The sequence below is a fragment of the Tachypleus tridentatus genome, chromosome 8 (genome assembly GCF_004210375.1).
Source record: "Tachypleus tridentatus isolate NWPU-2018 chromosome 8, ASM421037v1, whole genome shotgun sequence".
In the NCBI taxonomy this organism is placed as follows: Eukaryota; Metazoa; Arthropoda; class Merostomata; order Xiphosura; family Limulidae; genus Tachypleus; species Tachypleus tridentatus.
Window position 1 is genome coordinate 107,192,284 of NC_134832.1, and position 19,527 is coordinate 107,211,810.

General features: G+C 32.3%; 1 protein-coding gene across 3 annotated transcripts in view; it reads left to right on the top strand.

Moving 5' to 3' along the window:
• Nucleotides 1-19,527, top strand: part of LOC143223152 (potassium voltage-gated channel protein Shaw-like) — a 156,132-nt gene that overhangs the window by 80,956 nt on the left and 55,649 nt on the right. The window contains exon 1 of one of the 3 annotated variants that reach the window (XM_076450709.1): nucleotides 5,274-5,401. The exons of the other annotated variants lie outside the window; for them this stretch is intronic. The gene's annotated coding sequence lies outside the window, so the exon portion shown is untranslated. Of the gene's footprint in view, nucleotides 1-5,273; nucleotides 5,402-19,527 lie in introns of those variants that run through there. 3 annotated transcript variants of the gene reach the window in all.

The following is a 19,527-nucleotide window of genomic DNA, read 5'->3' on the forward strand; positions in this document are numbered from 1 at the left end:
GGAAGACAAAAACACGATTTGGGTTAAAAACAAGAATCATCTCTAAATGTTAATGATCTACGGAATTCATCACTCATGAAATATTTAAATATTATAATAACTCTAACCATAAATGTAAAGGGCTTATGGGTTCCACCACTCAAGAATAATTATAAACTCTGCTACCATAAGTAGTCGGTAATGTTACTTACACCAATCTTTAACACATATATGAGTGAAGAATCTAAAATTTCAGATAACCAAACAGGAGTAAAAGGTAAAATTAGCTAAAATACTAAAATAGTTACAAGATACCTTAAACTAATACTCAGCCTAAGCTGTAATTAGCTTTATTTAGAATGGAACACTACACAAAATATTTGTTTGTTTGTTTTGAATTAAGCACAAAGCTACACACTGGACTATCTGTGCTCTGCCCACCACGGGTATCGAAACCCGGTTTTTAGTGTGTAAGTTCGCAGACATACCACTGTGCCACTGGTGGGCTCTACACAAAATAAGAAATGAGTTATAAGATAACACTACCTATCTCAGATACAAACCAGCATTAGCTAGACAGTAAAACTTTGTTGCAAGGCAACATTATCTGAAACTAGTAGTAAGCTGTAGTTCAAGATTTAATTAGAATACAATGTAGGCTATAAAGCAGTGGAATGTGTTACAAGCTAGCGTTAACCAAATGATAAGATTAACTGTTATGCACTACAAGACAACGAGAAACTACAGAACAGGTTTACTTATAAGGTGGAATTCTTCAAAAGGTAGAAATAAGGAAAGGGTAAACTTAGTTGTAAAATTTAGCTTAAAGACAAAACGAACCATAAAGCAGTGTTACTTAAAACAACTAAGACACAGTATTACATGTATCATATCATCCCATAAGTAATGTCCAATTTTAGGTTCAGAAAAAGAGAAAGGGTTTCAAACGCTTTTAATGTTATTTGATCAACAATGTATGTTCCATTATTATTAATTTCTTCCTGCCAACTATTCACAAGCTTCTGAATACCATTTCTATAAAATTCTTGGGGTATGGAGGAAAGCGTAGTTTTGACATCTTGATATGTTCCAAGCTCTTTTTTTTATCAAGATAGTTCTACAAACTTCGGAATAGATGATAATCAGATGGGACAATATCTGGAGAATAAGGATGATGTGGAAGTTTTTCCCAGTCTAGCTCTTCAGTCTTTGCAGATGTGATCCTTGCTGTATGAGGCCGTGTATTATCCTGGTGTAACACAACACCTTTACGATTGATCAAAGCAGGCCTCTTTTCTTTCAGTGCAACATTCAAGTGCTCTAACTGTTGACAATAGAAGTCTGATGTAATCATTACATCGAGCGGCAGAAACTCAAAGTGGATCACACCAACAATATCCCACCAAACGCTTAACAAAACTTTCCTAGGGTGGAGGTCCATTTTGAGCTGTGCTTTAACCAGTTTACCTGCACTGAGTCATTGTCTGCGGAGCTTAATTTTTTTCTAATTTTTCGTCTCCAGTCATTAACCTGTCCAAAAAAAAGTGAGTTACATTCATGAAAGTGCAAAGAAGTGCAAATATCCACTCTTGCTATAAAGTTGGCTTCTGTCAAATCATGGGGGACCAATTTTCCAAGTTTTGATACCTTTCTAAGCTGTTGCAGATGACGGCGAACTGTTTAATGGGTTGAATTAAGCTTTTGTGCTAGTTCTTTAACTGTTACAGCACAATCTTCATAAAGTGCAGCCAGCTGTAATTATCTGATCTGAACTTCTGAAACCATCTTCGACATTTTCTTTCATTGAGAGACTCCGCACCATAAACACCTTGAATGTTTTGTGTAGTTTTGCTGCACTATTGCCTTTTTAAAATTCATAAAGCATTATATGCCTAATGTGCTCCTCAAATACATCCATCTTCATAAGAGTTTATTTGATTAATGTTCTGAAAATGTTGAGTTGAATTAGTTTCTTTTATTTGTCTGAACATTTTTATACACGTCCTACTACATATTTTAATAGAAATACAAATGTGACAGAAATGATAATGCAGTTTCTGTACTAAATTTTCGGACATTACTTGTGGGATGACCTAATAATATAGCATGAACTGGATGCAGCATTAGATAAAAGGTAGTATAAGCAAGAACGTCCAAATAGCTTCATTAAAGGTAGCGTTGATAAATACAATATTAGCTACAAGTTAAAATGTCTGAAATACATTACTATTTTGTATGAAAACATTACTGATGCATAAAAAGTAGCATTTTCTAGGGAGAATTATGTAATATTTCAAAAGCAACATTCTTTAGAACACAGTATTAATAAAATAAATGTTCCCTAGGACGCAACATTTGCGCGAAATATCTTGACGTAAAACACATCATTAGAACAAAAAGGTCGTTTTATATAAAAAGTTGGTGACTTCGTCCTAATCTTTGTTTTTAGTTGGAGTTATACTATTTTTTCTTCGTGACGTTAATCTAAAAATCTCTCTTATAACTAGCCATCTGAAAACAGACAAATAAACACATTTTGGTGCATTTCTTTCCTTGTTGAGGATGAAAGCAAACAATAAACTCGTGGTTTCTGAAATGTATTTATTTTAGAAGAATATAAAAGATAAAAAATACTTAGAAGAACTGTTTGTTTATAAAACAGCCGTTGCTAGGAAACTTAGCTAATGATGATGAGAGGTCAATAGATTAGCAACGCTTAAAATTATTATACTCTTACCTGAGCATTATTATCAATTTAATTACTAGCTCAACAAAGCTATCAGCATAACTGTTACTTAAACAGTTTTCAGTAAGTCTCTTAACTTATAGTATCAACGTTAAGCTTTTACATTAGCACTGTCAGTATGGCTTTGAATGTAGCAGCGTCATCAATAAGATTTCTAATATCAGAATATCACCAGTATTACTGTTAGCTCAGCAGTGCAGTGATGTAGTTGTTAGCTGAGCAACTTGGTTGTTAGCTTAGTAGCTCTCGGTAATGGAGTTTCATTGAAGGAGACGTAGGTATAAAGAAGACAGAAACGCTCACTGTGATATCTTTACAACCTAAAATCTACTAACTTCCGATTATTTCCGTTCTTCTAAAAGGCTTCATTTTCATCAACATGTTCGTTTAAATGGACGTCTGATTCGACCAATGGTTCAAAATGAAAGTCTCACGTGGTGAAAAAATAACAGATACGAAAGAAACACTAGACATATATGCTATTATCTGGAACCAAATATTTTTAACCACAATATCCTGGTCTTATAATAAAGCAATAAAATGTAACGACTGCAAGACAAAACAGTCCCGCAAGAACAAATTTAAAACTTTTCATATCAGTGACATTTTCTCAATGTATTTACTTTTTTAGCTGTGCCTAGGAGAATGCTCTTTATGAATTTCTGGTTAATGACGAAAATAAGCTTTTAAAACAATGTTTTTGAAAGTGAAAAGTGAAACTTCGAGACCATTCGTAAATGTTTGTTTGTTTGTTTTGAATTTCGCGCAAAGCTACACGAGGTCTATCTGCGCTAGCCGTCCTTAATTTAGCACTGTAAGACTAGAGGGAAGGCAGCTAGTCATCACCACCCACCGCTAACTCTTGGGCTACTCTTTTACTAACGAATAGTGGGATTGAGCGTAACATTATAACGCCCCCACAGCTGAAAGGGCGAGCATGTTTGGTGCGAAGGGGATTCGAACCTGCGACCCTCAGAACCCACCTGACAATGCCGGACCTTCGTAAGATCGATACACAGTTAAAAATAGGTTAGTTAAGAGCTGTTTGCTTGTTTTAGAGCAAACTCACATAGAGCTATCTGTTGTATTCTTCGCGAGGAATTAAATCCCGGATTTTAGCGTTGCAAGTCCAGAAACTTACTGCTGTCCCCCGGAAGGACAGTAAAGAATGTAATCACTAGAATAAATATCGAGTATAATAAAAATATGATCTTTAGACAGAACTTAGTTGAAAAAAACTTTGAGTTATTGAATCAAAAGTAGGTGCATGATGTAAGTCCACAATTCTATAATCTCACAGATAAAATTATTATTCTCAATACAATTTGATTGGATTGCTATTATAATATTACAGTCGTATTGATAAGTGTTCTTTAAATGATACATTCTAAAACTTAGGTATATGGGGGTAATAAATATTTCTTCTCGACAATCACGTTTTGTGTTTTGTTATTATTTTCATTGTTTTTTAATGCAAACTACTACTAGTCATATACTTCATTAAAAAATCGGAAAACCAATACATAATACATAAAACACGTAGAAGAGTGTTTCTCCTTTTCTGATTAATCTTATTTCTCATTATAATGATGAAAATAACAGAACACTTATCAAAATTTTTTTTAATGTTTGATTGAATGTTTTAATAATGTCAAATAAATAACACTTGTTTGTCTCTTAATATTCATACTACAATATTCGAGATTAATACAAGTCAAAAATACTTTTCTACCTACGAGACACTGTACAAGAGATATGATTTGATATAAATATTGTATTTTCAATTTACGTGGGATTGTAAAAACATGACTGAACATTATGATACAAACAAGAGATACCATAACACGGTATGTTATCTAATTAAAAGTATTGTGTTATTCGACATTCTATTTTTCAAGTTTTCCTCAGTTTTGTCAGTAACTGAATATAAAATTACCCTGATATCTTCTGTATTCTTGTTTGAAACATACAGTATGATAAAAGAGAAGCAAATAAGATGGAAAGTAACGAAGGTTTAAATATAACACATTGCTGCACTAACAAAAACTCTTTAATCATTATTTTTAATATATAATCCATGTTGTCCTTTTTACTGCACTTAGCAACAGCTGTCCTAAATACAGTGTACTGAGTGCTGTTGCGACAAGACAAACTTGATTACAATTCCACTCTAAGTTTATAGTCGAGAAGTTAATATCTTATGTGTTTGTTTGTAGGTTGACTATTCGTATGTTGTCCAGATAACTTATGATCTGTATATTTTTTATATAAATGTGTACAGAATTCATACACTTCTTGCGGGCACGTGGCATTAGGCAATACAAGTTTAAACTTGTTTAAGGAAATCGGTTGAGTCATATTCAGTTGGGTTTTGATTTAGTACTTTTGTCAGCACCTTATCTTTTGATGTTGACAAACTCTTCGGAACGTAATCACACAAGAGTTTTTGAGGCTCTAACTGACACATAGTTGAAGAGAAGCTGTGATCCCTTGCCAAGGAATCTTGGGTAATGTGGCTGTTTCTTGGAGGTTAACCAATATTCTTGAGCGTCAAACAACCCCTCACTTTTACTGCCGAATTGCTGGTACAGAGACATACATGTTTAAAGTGTAGATGAGTGGGAGTCCATTACTTAATGGCATTGAAGTTTATAGGTCAACAAGGCGTTATGGCTTGTGAGTAGAAGGATTTAAATAATACTTGTAATGTGTGAAATACCTCATATCATTATGATAATTAGTATGTAAATTGTATTTGACAGTACCGTTTTTATCTTTGTGTATTATTATAGATAGCAGGGTGTGGCATTGATTATTTGCTTCCATGTCCAGTGTTTTCTATTGGATCGTTACTTACAATTTTCTTGCCAAAACTAGCGGTTTATCGCTGGTTACTATTATAGAATACTATTTTTCAAAATCGTCGCGAGCACTTGACAATTCCGATAAGAAATCAGACCTAGCATAACAAAGTGGTTAGCTTTCTCGGACTGTGAATTCAAGATTCGTAATTCATGGCACGACACTTCAGAAATGCTCTTCACAGTTGGGGCTATAGGTGCGTTATAAAAACGACTGCCAAACCTCTCCCTGTATTCAAGTAAAGACCCGTAGCTTAGGAATTGGTAGATGATGCTGTTGAATAAGTACCTTTTCTCTTATCTGTAAGTTTAGTATGAAGCTATGCACATACGGCCATTGAATAGTTTTGCGCAAAATTCTTGTATAAACAAATAAGTATGTTAGAATTTATAATTTTACACTTCAATAAATATAAAATTTTAGAAAATGTTTAATAGGGATTTAGTACATTATAAGGAGAAGAAATGAAACACTTGAGGACTTTTATTTTTTTAAATCCTCATACACCACAAAGTTTCGAATTGCTTTTAGTATATCTGAAATATGTGATATTTTTTGCCGTACTATCCAGTGTGATCCTGGCATGGTGGTTAAGCCGTGCGACTCGAAATCTGAAGGGTCGCAGGTTAAATTTCACGTCACCAAACACACTCGTTTTTTTCAACTTTGTGACGGTTAATTCCATTATTCTTTGGTAAAAGAGAAGTCCAAGAGTTGACGATGAGTGTTATTGACCAGTTTCCTTCCCTCTAGTGTATTACTGCTAAATTAGAAACAGATAGTCCTCGTGTAGCTTTGCGCGAAATTCAGGGCAATGCAGTTCAAACCAATAATCTAATATGCTTCCATACGTACGTTAATTATTAAATAATGTTCACTAGGTGGCGATCTCCAGCTAGGGTAAGAAGAATTGCAAAAAAATTCGGCGTGACTTTAAAATATTTTCATTTGGACTTATTATAATTAACTACTACAAATTTTCAATATTTTAAGAAGAGATTATTAAATATTTTTAAACGTTTTGGACATTATTTATATATTATTATTATTTAGAGTTATTGATAATATGTTTTAGATAGTTTTAGTTATATTTTGTGATGTTTCTACTAATATCAATATCTAGCTGGAGTTATCGTGTTGTTCTGGCCTTTACTAAAACATACTTATGCTTTTTTGTATTAGTCCGAATTGCTTGTTGATTATTTCCAATATGTCTTTGATTGTTTTCTACATTTTTAATGTTCCTATCTAGTATCTAATATTTCCTGAGCAGCAGATAAAATTTTCAGGCTGAAATTTGTTATTTGTTAACTAGACATAAAAATGAAAAGGAGAAGTGATAAAATCAGTGACGAAAAGTCAGTATTAGGGTTAGCATATGAGTAATTCCTTCGTGAAATACACAGATAAAATATGATTTTTTGGTATTAGTTACAAACCAAGAAGTAGCCTCTCCAGCAGTGGCACAGCGGCATGTCTCCGGACTTACAATGCAAGAATCCGGGTTTCGATACCCGTTGTGGGCAGAGCACAGATTGCCTACTGTTTAGCTTTGTGCTTAATTCCAGATAAACAAACAATAGAAGTGAAATGAAGGACATTTTATTTTATCTGGAGATGTTATTGTCATATGAAGTCAATTTATAATGTTTGACCTATTAACTACAATATCTATTTATGTTTATTATAATTCTATCAGAATATTTTTTTACATTTTTCAGCTTTATTTCTGAAAACAAAAGGAATCCGCTGCTGTAAAATTAATTTTTAAAAATTGGAGTTTCCTTACCATTTGCCGTAAAGGAAATTCCATACTCTTGAATATTCGAATTCGATATTAATAAAACAGGAAAAAGAACAGCATAGAACATTTCATTATTTTTAAAATATCTAAACAATATAAGTTCAGGATGAAATGAAATACAAAAATTCAAAAATCTATAGAGGGTGTGAACATAATAAAGTAAAACTGTATGGTTGTGTGAATATGATATAAAAGGTGAATTTGAAATATTTATGAAGTATTTTCATGTATGTTTTTATTTGTTCTTATTGCATATTCTGTAATGCATAAATGCGAATTTTAACTCATCTGGAAATACATTTAATTCATGAGGGTCATTTTCAATAACCGATTTATTGTTATACTTCTCTTGGTCTTGTTTGTTTATTTATTTTTGGATGTTTTTATTGTTATATGACAGAACACGAATCTATTTGTTGACCTCGTTAATGAGAAGGTACTTTTATATTTTCCCTAAAATAAAAACTAAACAACTGATTAAAATATTAAATGAAAACATAAATATTATCTTTTTTAGATATTTTGATATATTATGAAGTACTAAATGAAGTTTCATTCCGTTAAAAACTAGTTCGTACACTCAAAAGTGTAGATTTGGAAATAAAGATTTGGAAATCTTAAAAGATGAAGAAATTCCAGTGTTGCTTTTTTTTTTTTTTTACCTTTTGCAAATAGTATATTACATTTTTGAGGGTTTGTTTTATGAAATCCTACTCGAGGAATTCAAAATATTCAAATAAAATCGTAATCTACGTGAAATCAACTTAGATTAATAAAAAATATTAAAGATAGTTTTTATAATCGTATGTAAATAAGCAAAAATATGTTTTTTGTACGACAAATACCCTCTGAAGACAAAATGTAAACTTTCGCCATACTGTCAAAAACATTCAAATGTTTTATGTATTTTAGCAAGACGCTACTTGAATACCGACTCTAACACTGACCTCTGATAAAACATTTTATCCTAACTCTTGAATATCTAAAATTGCCTATAATAAATAAAAGAAAGAGAGAGAGAGAGAAAATGAGAGAGATTAGTTCAGATGTTGCACTAATATGATAAAAAGACAAGGAGTAAACAAGAGCTAAATCATCCATATTTCAATATTATATGATACATAGTTGTTTTTCAGCATTATTTACGGTTTAAAACGTGCTTAAGTATATTTTTATGAGTATACAAGTTATATTTGGTTCTTTCTATTAACCGATCTACAAGCACTTTCTGCTGTCTCTGCTTTGACTCAATATATATGTCAACGTAGTCAAGCCTTTCTCGTAGTTGTAGCCTGAACTTATCTAACATTACGTGGTTTACGCACCAATAAAAAAAGCTCTCCTGTTTTAAAGAAGTAATCGGACTGTAAATGTTTGTTATTACTATTAAATAACCCACTCAATAACGGAAAAGTCGTGGCTTGTGAGAACTACTGCTACAAAATTGGTTCGATTTTTCTATTAGATTTACCTCTATCAAAGAATAACTCTAGCCAAATCCACTCACTATGAAGCGCATACTGAACGGCAAAGCTTGAAGTACCTTTTCTAACATCTTATCACAATCTCTAAGTTGATAGAATTTGTACCTATAAGTCCTAATTTATTCTACTAACGGAACATCTAATCATACCCCATACTCAATTAACTAAATTAACTAAAATTGTTAAAATATTTCTTAACAAGTTTCCAGACCGTACACACCCTGTATGCTGCACTGTGTTTTTGTTCGAATAGTTTAGGGACAAGTTATTAACGCTTACGACATACGTCAATAACTAAAAGTGTAAAATAATATGTAACAAGATAACAAAAGGGCTTTGCTAGTTTTGTTTTGGTATACATGCATATGTATATTCACACATATATATATATAAGTAAAAGCAAAAAAAATACGGAGTAGACACTTGAACTTACATTTCGTTAAACAAAAATACGAGTGAAGTAGTTAATTTTGAAGCGAAAAATATTGAAGTTTAGAGTGTGAAGAACTACTGTTTTCTGTAAATCACTTATTTAAAAAATGTGACTCTCCCAAAGCAAACCCCCAGTAAATAGTGAACAAAGTTTCTCTAACGTTATCCAACTTGAACTGAAAATGAGTTTATATAGAATTTTACTCGCTGCATCTGAAGAGTTCACTCTTTTAGTAGAAATCGTTGATGAAAAGTTAGTAAACCTGATACATTTATAAAACAGAAATTAACATGTACGTAATACAAAATTAATATCACATGTACATAAAACAAAATTAATGTGAAAAATACACGATATCTATCTTATAAGTAACTTAAGAAGGTACAAATAACAAACTAGTACACTGTCACATAAATAAGCTAAAAATCGAAAATTTCAGTAAGATTATATTGAGCTATTCTGTACATAAAATGTGAAATGTCTGACAGTACATAAGAAAGAACTAACCATATATATAACTAAGAAAATTAACCTTGCACATGTCTAACACAGGAATTATCCCTCCATATACTTATGAGAGTAAATAACAAGACTTTAAATTCATGTTCAAAACAAAGAATTAACCCTCAAGTGTACAATACAGAAATTAATCCTCTATAAGATTGCTTGTTTGATTTTTGAATTTCGCGCAAAGCTACACGAGGGCGATCTGCGTTAGCCGTCCCTAGTTTAGAAGGAAGGCAGGGAGTCATAATTACTCAGGATCCACTCTTTTTGGTATACTGTTTTTACCAGCGAATAGTGAGATTGATCATCACATTATAACGCTCCAACGGCTAAAAGGGCAAACACGTTTGGGGTGACAGGGATTCGCACCCTCGACTCTCAGATTACGAACCCAGTGCCCAACTACCTGGCCATGCCGAGCTGTAACATAAGAACAATAAATAGTAGTAATTACCTGTACAAATATATTGAAGAGGAATTATTTCCACATGCACATAAGATAAAGAATAATGTCATATATAAATTTAAAAAAGATAGCCTGAAATGCTTAACAGAGAAACTTAATTCTACGTATAGATGAGAGAATATGTTACTTGCATAAGTTAATGGTTTACGGAGTTCGGATTTATTCTTCTCGTAAAAAAAAAAAGGACGCAGCTTAGAAAAACTTAAATAAAATTAAAGAAGGAACCAGGAAGAACATAGAAGTAAAGTTAGTTTCCATGTTAATACAAATATCATTACACGAAAATTATATATATATATACATCATTACATGTAAAGGATATTAGAATTTAAGAATACTCAACCTCAAAAAAAATCCTTTTGATTTTTGTATTTACTGAAAGTACATAGTTAAGTGTTCAGTTAGGCTAGATTAAAGCAATGTTCGTAACAGTTTAATATTTTTTAATTGCACTGGCAAAACCAGCTGTTTGGTTTGCAGTCTTGTACGTATTGCTAGCTATCAGACACGTTCTAGAGTTATTGTCGTTAGTCGTCAGTTCCAGCTGATGTACGTAGCATTAGGTATAAAACAATGCTTGGGCCACGGACGTCATTTTAAGGGTTAAATACTGTTGTAACTTTTTGTCCTCATTTTATCAGAAGTCGTGCTGTTAGGCGTCTGGAAATGGACTTATTAAAATTACACTGAACTAAATATAAGATTTCCATTTTTGATAGGTATAGGAGGGGTGAAAAGAAAGAAAAGAAATGGTATTTTTTGTCGAATTTGTTTGGTCCCAAAGAAATCAAAATATCATTATGAAGCGTTTCAGAGCAAGTGGAAAGTGCGTGTAACACATAATATCGTTAAGGGTTCAGAAACATTTCATCCAGAACATTGCAAAAATAGGTGCCACGTTGTTAGGGATAAGTATAAGATCAGTTAACAGATGAAACCTCCGCTCACCATCCATTTGTAGCGCTTTTCAAATTATTCAGTTATTATTAGAAAACGTTTTTGGTGTTACGTAACGATCTATCTAAGCATAACCTTCTGACCGAATAGGGAAAATTTTACCACCAATGTCAATGTGTGGAGGGTATTTAAGCGGAAATGAGCCACGAGTTATCATATTCACAGCCCGAGCGCGTTAACAACAGAAAGTTTACGTGAATAATAAAAGTGACTGCAGTTACAGTATTACAAGATCTGAAAATAACGATAAAATATACATTTTATTTATAAGTTTAGAGCGTTTCGTAATAACTTATTTTATCATCAGCGAAATCTGAAAATTATGTCACTAAGATTATTATTATTACAATTATAATACAATGTAACATAATCATTAGTTTATTTAGTTATTAAGAAAAGCGGAAGTGAACGGATGAAATTGTATGGCTGAGTTACGTATGAAAATCGGTGGACTAAGCAGATAGCTCAATGTGGTTTTGCTTTCAGATAAACGCACACACGTATGAAAATTTAGAACAATTTTAGCGTTGCAAATCATTGATTTCCCCATCATGGACATTAATGGATTGATATCCATTGCTACCAATAAAATACTTACAATCACTGTAAGGAATAGCAATTATGTGGTCAAAAGTTTACCACCATCATCCATACCTGAATGAAAATATTCTGATTTGGGTATTTGAACAAAACATTAACCATCTGATTATTTTTGTATGCCATTTATTTTATTGTTGTGGTTTAATACCAGAGAACGTAAAATTCCTTCCCAACAAATATTTACAACTATTTTACTTTTGAGTAATTCATATTTGTATTTTAAACGTATGAAAAAATGCTGTGAGTTTACCATCAATACAATAAGGTTATCTGCTACCGTCCTTAACTTCAAATTGTTGACTGGAAAAAAGTAGTCTGTATGCAGCATTTGTGCTAATGTATTGACTGCCACTCTTATAATACATTCACAGCTCATAATATTTAGTGATATGTCGTACGAGTTCGAACTCGTTAATCTCGACTTCAAAAAATGGCAGTTTCGGTGTTCATCTTGTCGAACATTTTATCTTGTCTGATTTGTTTTTTTTTTTTTTTTTGCATTTGTCATGTTGGCCACATGAAGATTCGGAACAGTTGTAAGATTATCAGAAAAAAACCTTTTTAACAAAAACGATGATTCTTCTTTTAAACCTTTACAAATCTATTACACTAATGAAATCCTGATTTTCTTCTGACATCACTGCTCCTACCCCATAGCAACTATTCGATTGAAGTTGCTATGGTAACACTTTCACGTGATAAGAGAAGGTTGTGACCAAATAATGTTTATGGAAACTACTTGATGTTCTCTACGTGCATGGAATGTACTCTCTTTTCTTGTTTTCTTCCATTTCCGTAATATTTACTTATTGTCACTCATTGGAATGTTTCGATTTGTCTTTATATTCTGAAACTCTGGGTATTAGGAGAGAGTAATAATAGCCTGAGACAAAGACGTTTCATTAACTACGTTATTGTTATCACCACACCATTATCCGAAGCGTTACGCTTATACAGAAAATGGTACGAGAATGAAACTGGATAATATGTTTTTTTACATCTGTCTTCATCATAACAGTTTAGTTACTAGTGGCTAAATAACATTTGTCACGCAATAATATACGTCTTTTTTTTATCATATAGATCTTCAGATTTCGGGCGGATCGGGCGTGGTCTAGTGGTTAGCCTGTCCCAATTATGAATCCGAAAATACTTAGGGTTTGCTTTCCGTTGAAAAAATTGCTGTACTAACAGCTTCTTTTCTACTCTATTAGCTTATAATTAAATATGGCTTGAAGCAAACAGTTTCTGTAACCCTTTGTATGAATATTCTAAAATGCAAATATAGCTTTGAGGTTGGTACCGTATACGCTTCTGATGATGAAAAATTAGTTATGGTTTAGAAAAAATAACACTGTACAGATTCTAAACGAGCCCCAATTTTTTGGGCTGTTGGACTGGATATATTTCAAATAGAAAAAAAGTGTAGGTTATCGTATTAGATTCACAACTGAATCTTTTACAGAAGAATAAAACGTATAAAACCTTCATCAACAAAAATATGTTATATAGAGAAGGATTTTGTGTAACAGTATATCAAAAGATCGTTAAGAAATGCTACGGAGTGTCAGAGTTTCGAAATGAAACACCTACAACAAAATATGAGGCTTAAACAAATCACAAAAAGAACACTCAATTCAAAATAGAATTAATTATAATCTAATGGTTGAAAACGGAACTGTGTAAGAGTTTTGGAGGATGACGCTGGCTGACTTATAGATTTTACTAACAGTATAAATACTTTTGTCAGAGGCAGCTTTCCCACAATACACAGACCGAAACGTTTCCTTAGCGTTCATGTGCTTTTCTTGCACTGTTTTCCTTCCTCGGCTACAGGAATTATACGTCTACACTCTGCTTGCTGTACCCACCAAAACTTCGGTCGATACGACACAAAAGCGTGTTTGATCCTAGTTTATTCACTTCAGAGACATGTATGTACCTAAAGCAAAATCAAGAGCAAACCATAAAATTTTATAAAAGTAAGAAATGAATTCGACTTTAATATATGACTACTGTTTTGAAATCTTAGTTTTAAAATCCTAAATGTATCAGATTATACCAATGTTTGAATAAAATTAGTCTGAATTAATAACACATTTTCTCCTTTGATGGGCAAATTTGTAAACATTATTCAATAAATATTCATAACTTTTTCATATTCATTGTGTTAAGTTGAAGTTGCGTTCCTCATGGACCACAAATTTGGTTCTGCTCGTCTTTATATTATTTTTTTTACACAGCTTATTGTTTAATATTCGTATCACGATGAACATTCACGCGTTTATTGGTTCCATAAGTTATAAACTGCACTTGGTTTGAATGGTTTACATACGTTTTCAGTAAAACGTTCAATGTCAAACATGGAAAAAATTGTATTTGATACATGTAACGCACGTCCACATCTACTCTACAAGACTACAAGACGTAAATCATTTTGCATCGGTATTTGAAGTAAAAGATCAAATGTTCACAGTCACAACACAAAATTATACATGTACAATAATATATAGTTAAGATGTACTTGATTTTCTAATGGTGTTATATATTTTAACACTCCTAAGTATTAACTGATGTCAATATATACTTGTTCTCACTTTGTTAAATACCATTGGCTTCATTAGTTTATAAGTTACTTTTTTCTTTTGATTTCTAAGCTTATCTTGTTTTTGATAAGTTTGTTAGGGCGCTCAATTCACAATCTGAGGATCGCGAATTCGAATGTCTCTCCCATCAAACTTTCTCCTCATTTCAGTCGTGAGTGCGTTAGAATGCACAATCAATCCCACTATTCGTTAGTAAAAAAGAGTAGTCCAAGAGTTGGCGGTAGGTGGTGACTTGCATTTCTTCTAATATTTTACTGCTAAATTAAAGAATGCTAGCGCAAATAGCCCTCGTGTACCTTTGCGTGAAATTCAATATAAACAAAGTTTTTCGGCAAAATTGCGTAAAAATATTTTGGGAATGGGAATTTTGTATTTTTTTCTCAGTTTCGTCACTACATATATTGCATTTATCTTATTCCACAAAAAAGACCAGAAAATTTATTTTAATCTTGTTAATAACTCGCCAATAAAATAACTTGATTTGACTTAACGACTAGCATTCAGGGCTGCGGATCAAAGAGTCCAATGTTAAGCTGTGATGCCGCTGAACATGTCCGCGCTTTTAGATGAAACATAATCATCTCAGTTTTTATAATTGCAACCCTTTAAATAAGCAAAGAACTGATATTTGTGTAAGACAGTTGTCGTCCATTTTTATCTTTCTTTTAATATCTGTTGCACTCGACTAAACTTTAATTTTGGATTGGAGTTTCGTACCCCTACACATGATATTCATTAGCAAAAAAATACTATTAACCACTAATACCATATTTGTTTCTTGATAAAGGTTCTCGTTTATATCTACCTCTCCAAAATAAAATTCCCACGGTAAGTTTATGGGCTTACAATAATAAATTCCAAGGCTAGAATCTACGCTATCAACAAACCGCAGATGGACCATTCTGTAGTTTGGTACTAAAAATAACAAATTGAAAGCGATTTTCCACTTACTACAAAATAAATGCATTAATCAAATTAATCCAAGAGTCTGCAGTTTCACCTACTCACAAGTGAAAATCGGAAAGGGTTAAATTTAATAAAAACTGAAATTCTTAAAATATTTCAATTCTTCAAATGAGTGCTCAAAAAATGCCATTTTTAAAAGGAAGAAATGGTAAAGTTGCCTAACTTAAAACGTACTATCTGTAATCCATATATGGTAAACAGGGTAATGTATAACAGAAATCAATATTTTTTATGGCTATGACGTTATATGAAACTTTAACAGCCGTGAGAGCAAATGCACGTTTGCTTTGCTTTTCAGTGGAAAATTGAATAATTTGAAGCTTGAAGTTTCTGTTTTAGGTATAGGTAATATATTTCTAACAATAATTACTGTGTTGGTAGCAGAGTGAATTTATCACATATTTGGTGTAATAAAACATACATTTGATACTGCATTATACAACGTCCATAAATTATTAGTTCCTAATTATAAGTTCATTATTACAATCCTTTAAGTAAAAGCAGTTGTCGTTAGTGATCAATTTTCTTTTGATATCTGTTGTAGTTAATTAAACTTCAATTTTTGGATTGGATTTCCTTACTACTACATATATGTAGAATAAAATTATAGCGTGTCAATATAATAAAGCATGCATTTGATACTGTATAGAAACTTCCATTATTTATTACTTCCAAATATTGTATAATTAATCAATAACCAGTTATAATGGCGAATTTGTGAATGTAATCTTTACCTGAGTAAATCCAAAAATAACTTATACTTTTCAGAAAAATTATCATTTTTACTTATATATAATTACTTATCCCATGACGGATAAACATTATACTGAAGACATTTAATAAGGGATCTCTCATAAAAAAGAATGTAAAATATGAAAAGAAATTACACCAATAAGTAAAATTGCGCAAATTAACCTATCTACTATTTAATACACATGGACAAAAACAAGACTGTGACAGCAGGCAAGTTCGTTGCCACAAATGTACCTCATATTCGTTTCATTATGGGTGTTCCATTGAAAATATTCATTTTTAGGCCATCAGTTTTAGGTAAAATTTTCACATTGTAGTATAGGCTCTTGTGTTTTCTATCGTCCTTCGGGTCCACCAGTGGCACAGGGGTATATCTACGTAATTACAACGCTATAAACCGGGTTTCAAAACCCGTGGTGGGCAGAATACAGATAGCCCTTTGTGTGGCTTTCCACATCCTTGCACGTAACTGTAAAACAATCAAAGTGTTCTCCGGTATCTCAACAGGTGTACGGAATTACAATGCTAAAAACCAGGGTTTCGTTTTTGAGCTAGTCAGAATGCAGATCCCCATTGTGTAGTTTTCTCAAAACAACAACAACCACCTTTCTAAGTAATCTTATATATGTTTCTTGTTTGGCACTTTTTGTTTGATGTTAGTACAGACTTGTTTTGTTTTAATTCGTAATTTCTTATAAGGAAAAAGGAAGTAAGCAGTAAACCGCAAAGAAAGGTTTGAGTCCAATTAATCAGTTCCATCTTATTTTTATATGTCATTTTTCTAATTGTGTAGCATGCCAGTTTTTAGGTATACTTCAGCTAAAAAGTAAAAACTGAACGTAATATATATATATATATATATATACACACACGTGTTTCTCGCTAACTCAATGCTTAAATATTTATATATTTTTTCTCTTCCGTCTCTTTAGTTTTAATTCGTTATTACTCAGTTACTCCGTCTGCCATGAATTAAATTTTAGCTTGATATTACACTTAAGAACTACAAAAGAATATTATTGGTTATTGGACCACAGACCATCCAATGATATGTACATTTTAATTAACGTGTTGGCAACGTGCCAACATGGGCGCAGATCGACCAAGTGGAAGTCTGCATACTGAAACTTGACTGAAATTAAAAGGAAGAAAAAACTGGTATATCATCTCATCATTTCTTTCCACCAAGCATGACATTTAGCTAGAAGTTCAAAACTTTTGTTTGTCTTGCTTTTCAGTCTTCTGCTTTTCATATATCAAAACGGTTGTCTACAAGCTCAGGTTTAAATTAAATGGGGCTATGTAAATCCAACGTCGTAATTCAATGTGCGGAAATGATCCTATACAAACAGTCTACGCCACAAAACGTGAGTGGTTGCTACGTGAAAATTAAAATGTTTTGCATGCCAAGAATATACGTTTTTACTTCTACAAGAACATTTCACTTAACACCGTTATTAGGTGAATAAAAGTCGTCCAGACAATAAAGATAAAAGTTGTAAAGTAAGTTTTGAAAATATTTTTAACCTAATTATATTTTACTCTTGTAATAATAGCTTTTCAAGAGACAAACCAAATCATCCGAAACTATTTAATACACTGGTAGACGATATTCATGGTCTCATATTTATGATATATCTGCTAATACCTAGACACATGTTGTTACAATACCCTCAAAAAACTGTGTATCCATCTTATTTTCCAGGAATGATGGAGTAAATTATATACTCTTATAAATCGAAATACCTTTTAATGAATTTTATTAATATTTTGATTTAAATATGTGCAATATTATTAGACAGAGTTACTTGTCTCTATTATCTAGATGTGTCAAACGCAAGAAACGACTTTTGTAACATTGCCTTAAAAGTTTCACTGTAGGCAAAATGAAAGAAACTTTTAAATTAATTTTTAATTGCTTCCTGCAACTTGAATTATTCCTGAATTTTTTCTCAAATATTCGATGTTATAAGAAGTTTTAAATCATTTTTAAATTAAATTATTGATTACAAATTGATTTTAGGAACTGCTGCAGTTAGAAACATGAAAAAAAAATATTTATGCACCCATTAAGATGACAGCGCGATTTACATTTATTATTGCCTATTCCGTTTTCTATCTAAAAGACCCGTAGGGTATTTTAATGGCAAACAGTATGTTACCTTAAAATGTTTATTTGCTGTTTTGAACGTCATTTTAATTTTTTCTTCTTTTAGGTTTGGAGAAAGATTGGATAGGAGCGTGGAATTATGCTAACATGTTAATAATTAAAGGCATAAGTTGGTCTTGGCCAAGTGGTTAGCGTGTGGCATGGTCTTTCAACCCACGAATGCACAAAATGCCATTAGGGAATAAAATTGTATTTTCTTTAAAGACACTCAAAACACATTAAACTTTACATCACTCTTCCTTCGTTAAGTTTCAATAAATAATAGACTGTTTTTAACATTTCTCAGTTTCTTTTTTAAGTAATATATTGCTGATTGGACTGTGATTATGAACAAAAAGTCACAAGATCCCCAATGTATTTTGTCTACCTAACGTTTCGAGATTAAATACTTGCGGAGGAAAAGTTCAGGAGAAAAAATCATCAGGCAACTAAATCAAATAAGGAGCTTTATAGTTCTTACTCTTTATGTTTGAATGTTCTTGAAAACCACCTGGTATGTGGAGATATTTATTTTTGATTTTTAGAAAGTGTATGATAAACAGAAAGAATTTGTATTATTGAGAATGTAATTATTATAAATAATAAGAAAGTGGAACTTTGAAACCTAATTAAATGCTAATTGAAAAAGACGTCTTTCCTGAAGTTTTCGTTTGAATTTCGCACAAAGCTACACGAAGGCTATCTGCGCTAGCCATACCTAATTTAGCAGTGTAATACTAGAGGGAAGGCAGCTAGTCATCACAGCCCACCACCAACTCTTGGGCTACTCTTTTACCAACGAATATTGGGTTTGACCGTAACTTATAACGCCTACACAGCTGAAAGGGCGAGCATGTTTGATGCGACCGGGATTCGAACCCGCGACCCTCGGATTACGCGTCGAACGCCTTAACACACTTGGCCTCCATGTTTTTATTTCACGTAAACAATGCATTTTATGTTTGAAAAGACTCTTCACGGTAAATTCCACGAAGTTTTTGTTGTTTGATCAATATATAATAAGTAACAGTTTTAATGAAATATATGCTAATAGATATGGTATGGCTCAACAGTAACTTTGAAGAGTTATAACGCTAAAAATCAGGTTTCAATACCCGTAGTGAGCAGAGCACAGTTAGCCCATTTACCTTTGTACTTAACAGGAAAACAGATAAGTAATGCAATGGCTTAAATATTTCCATATTTAAAACTGAC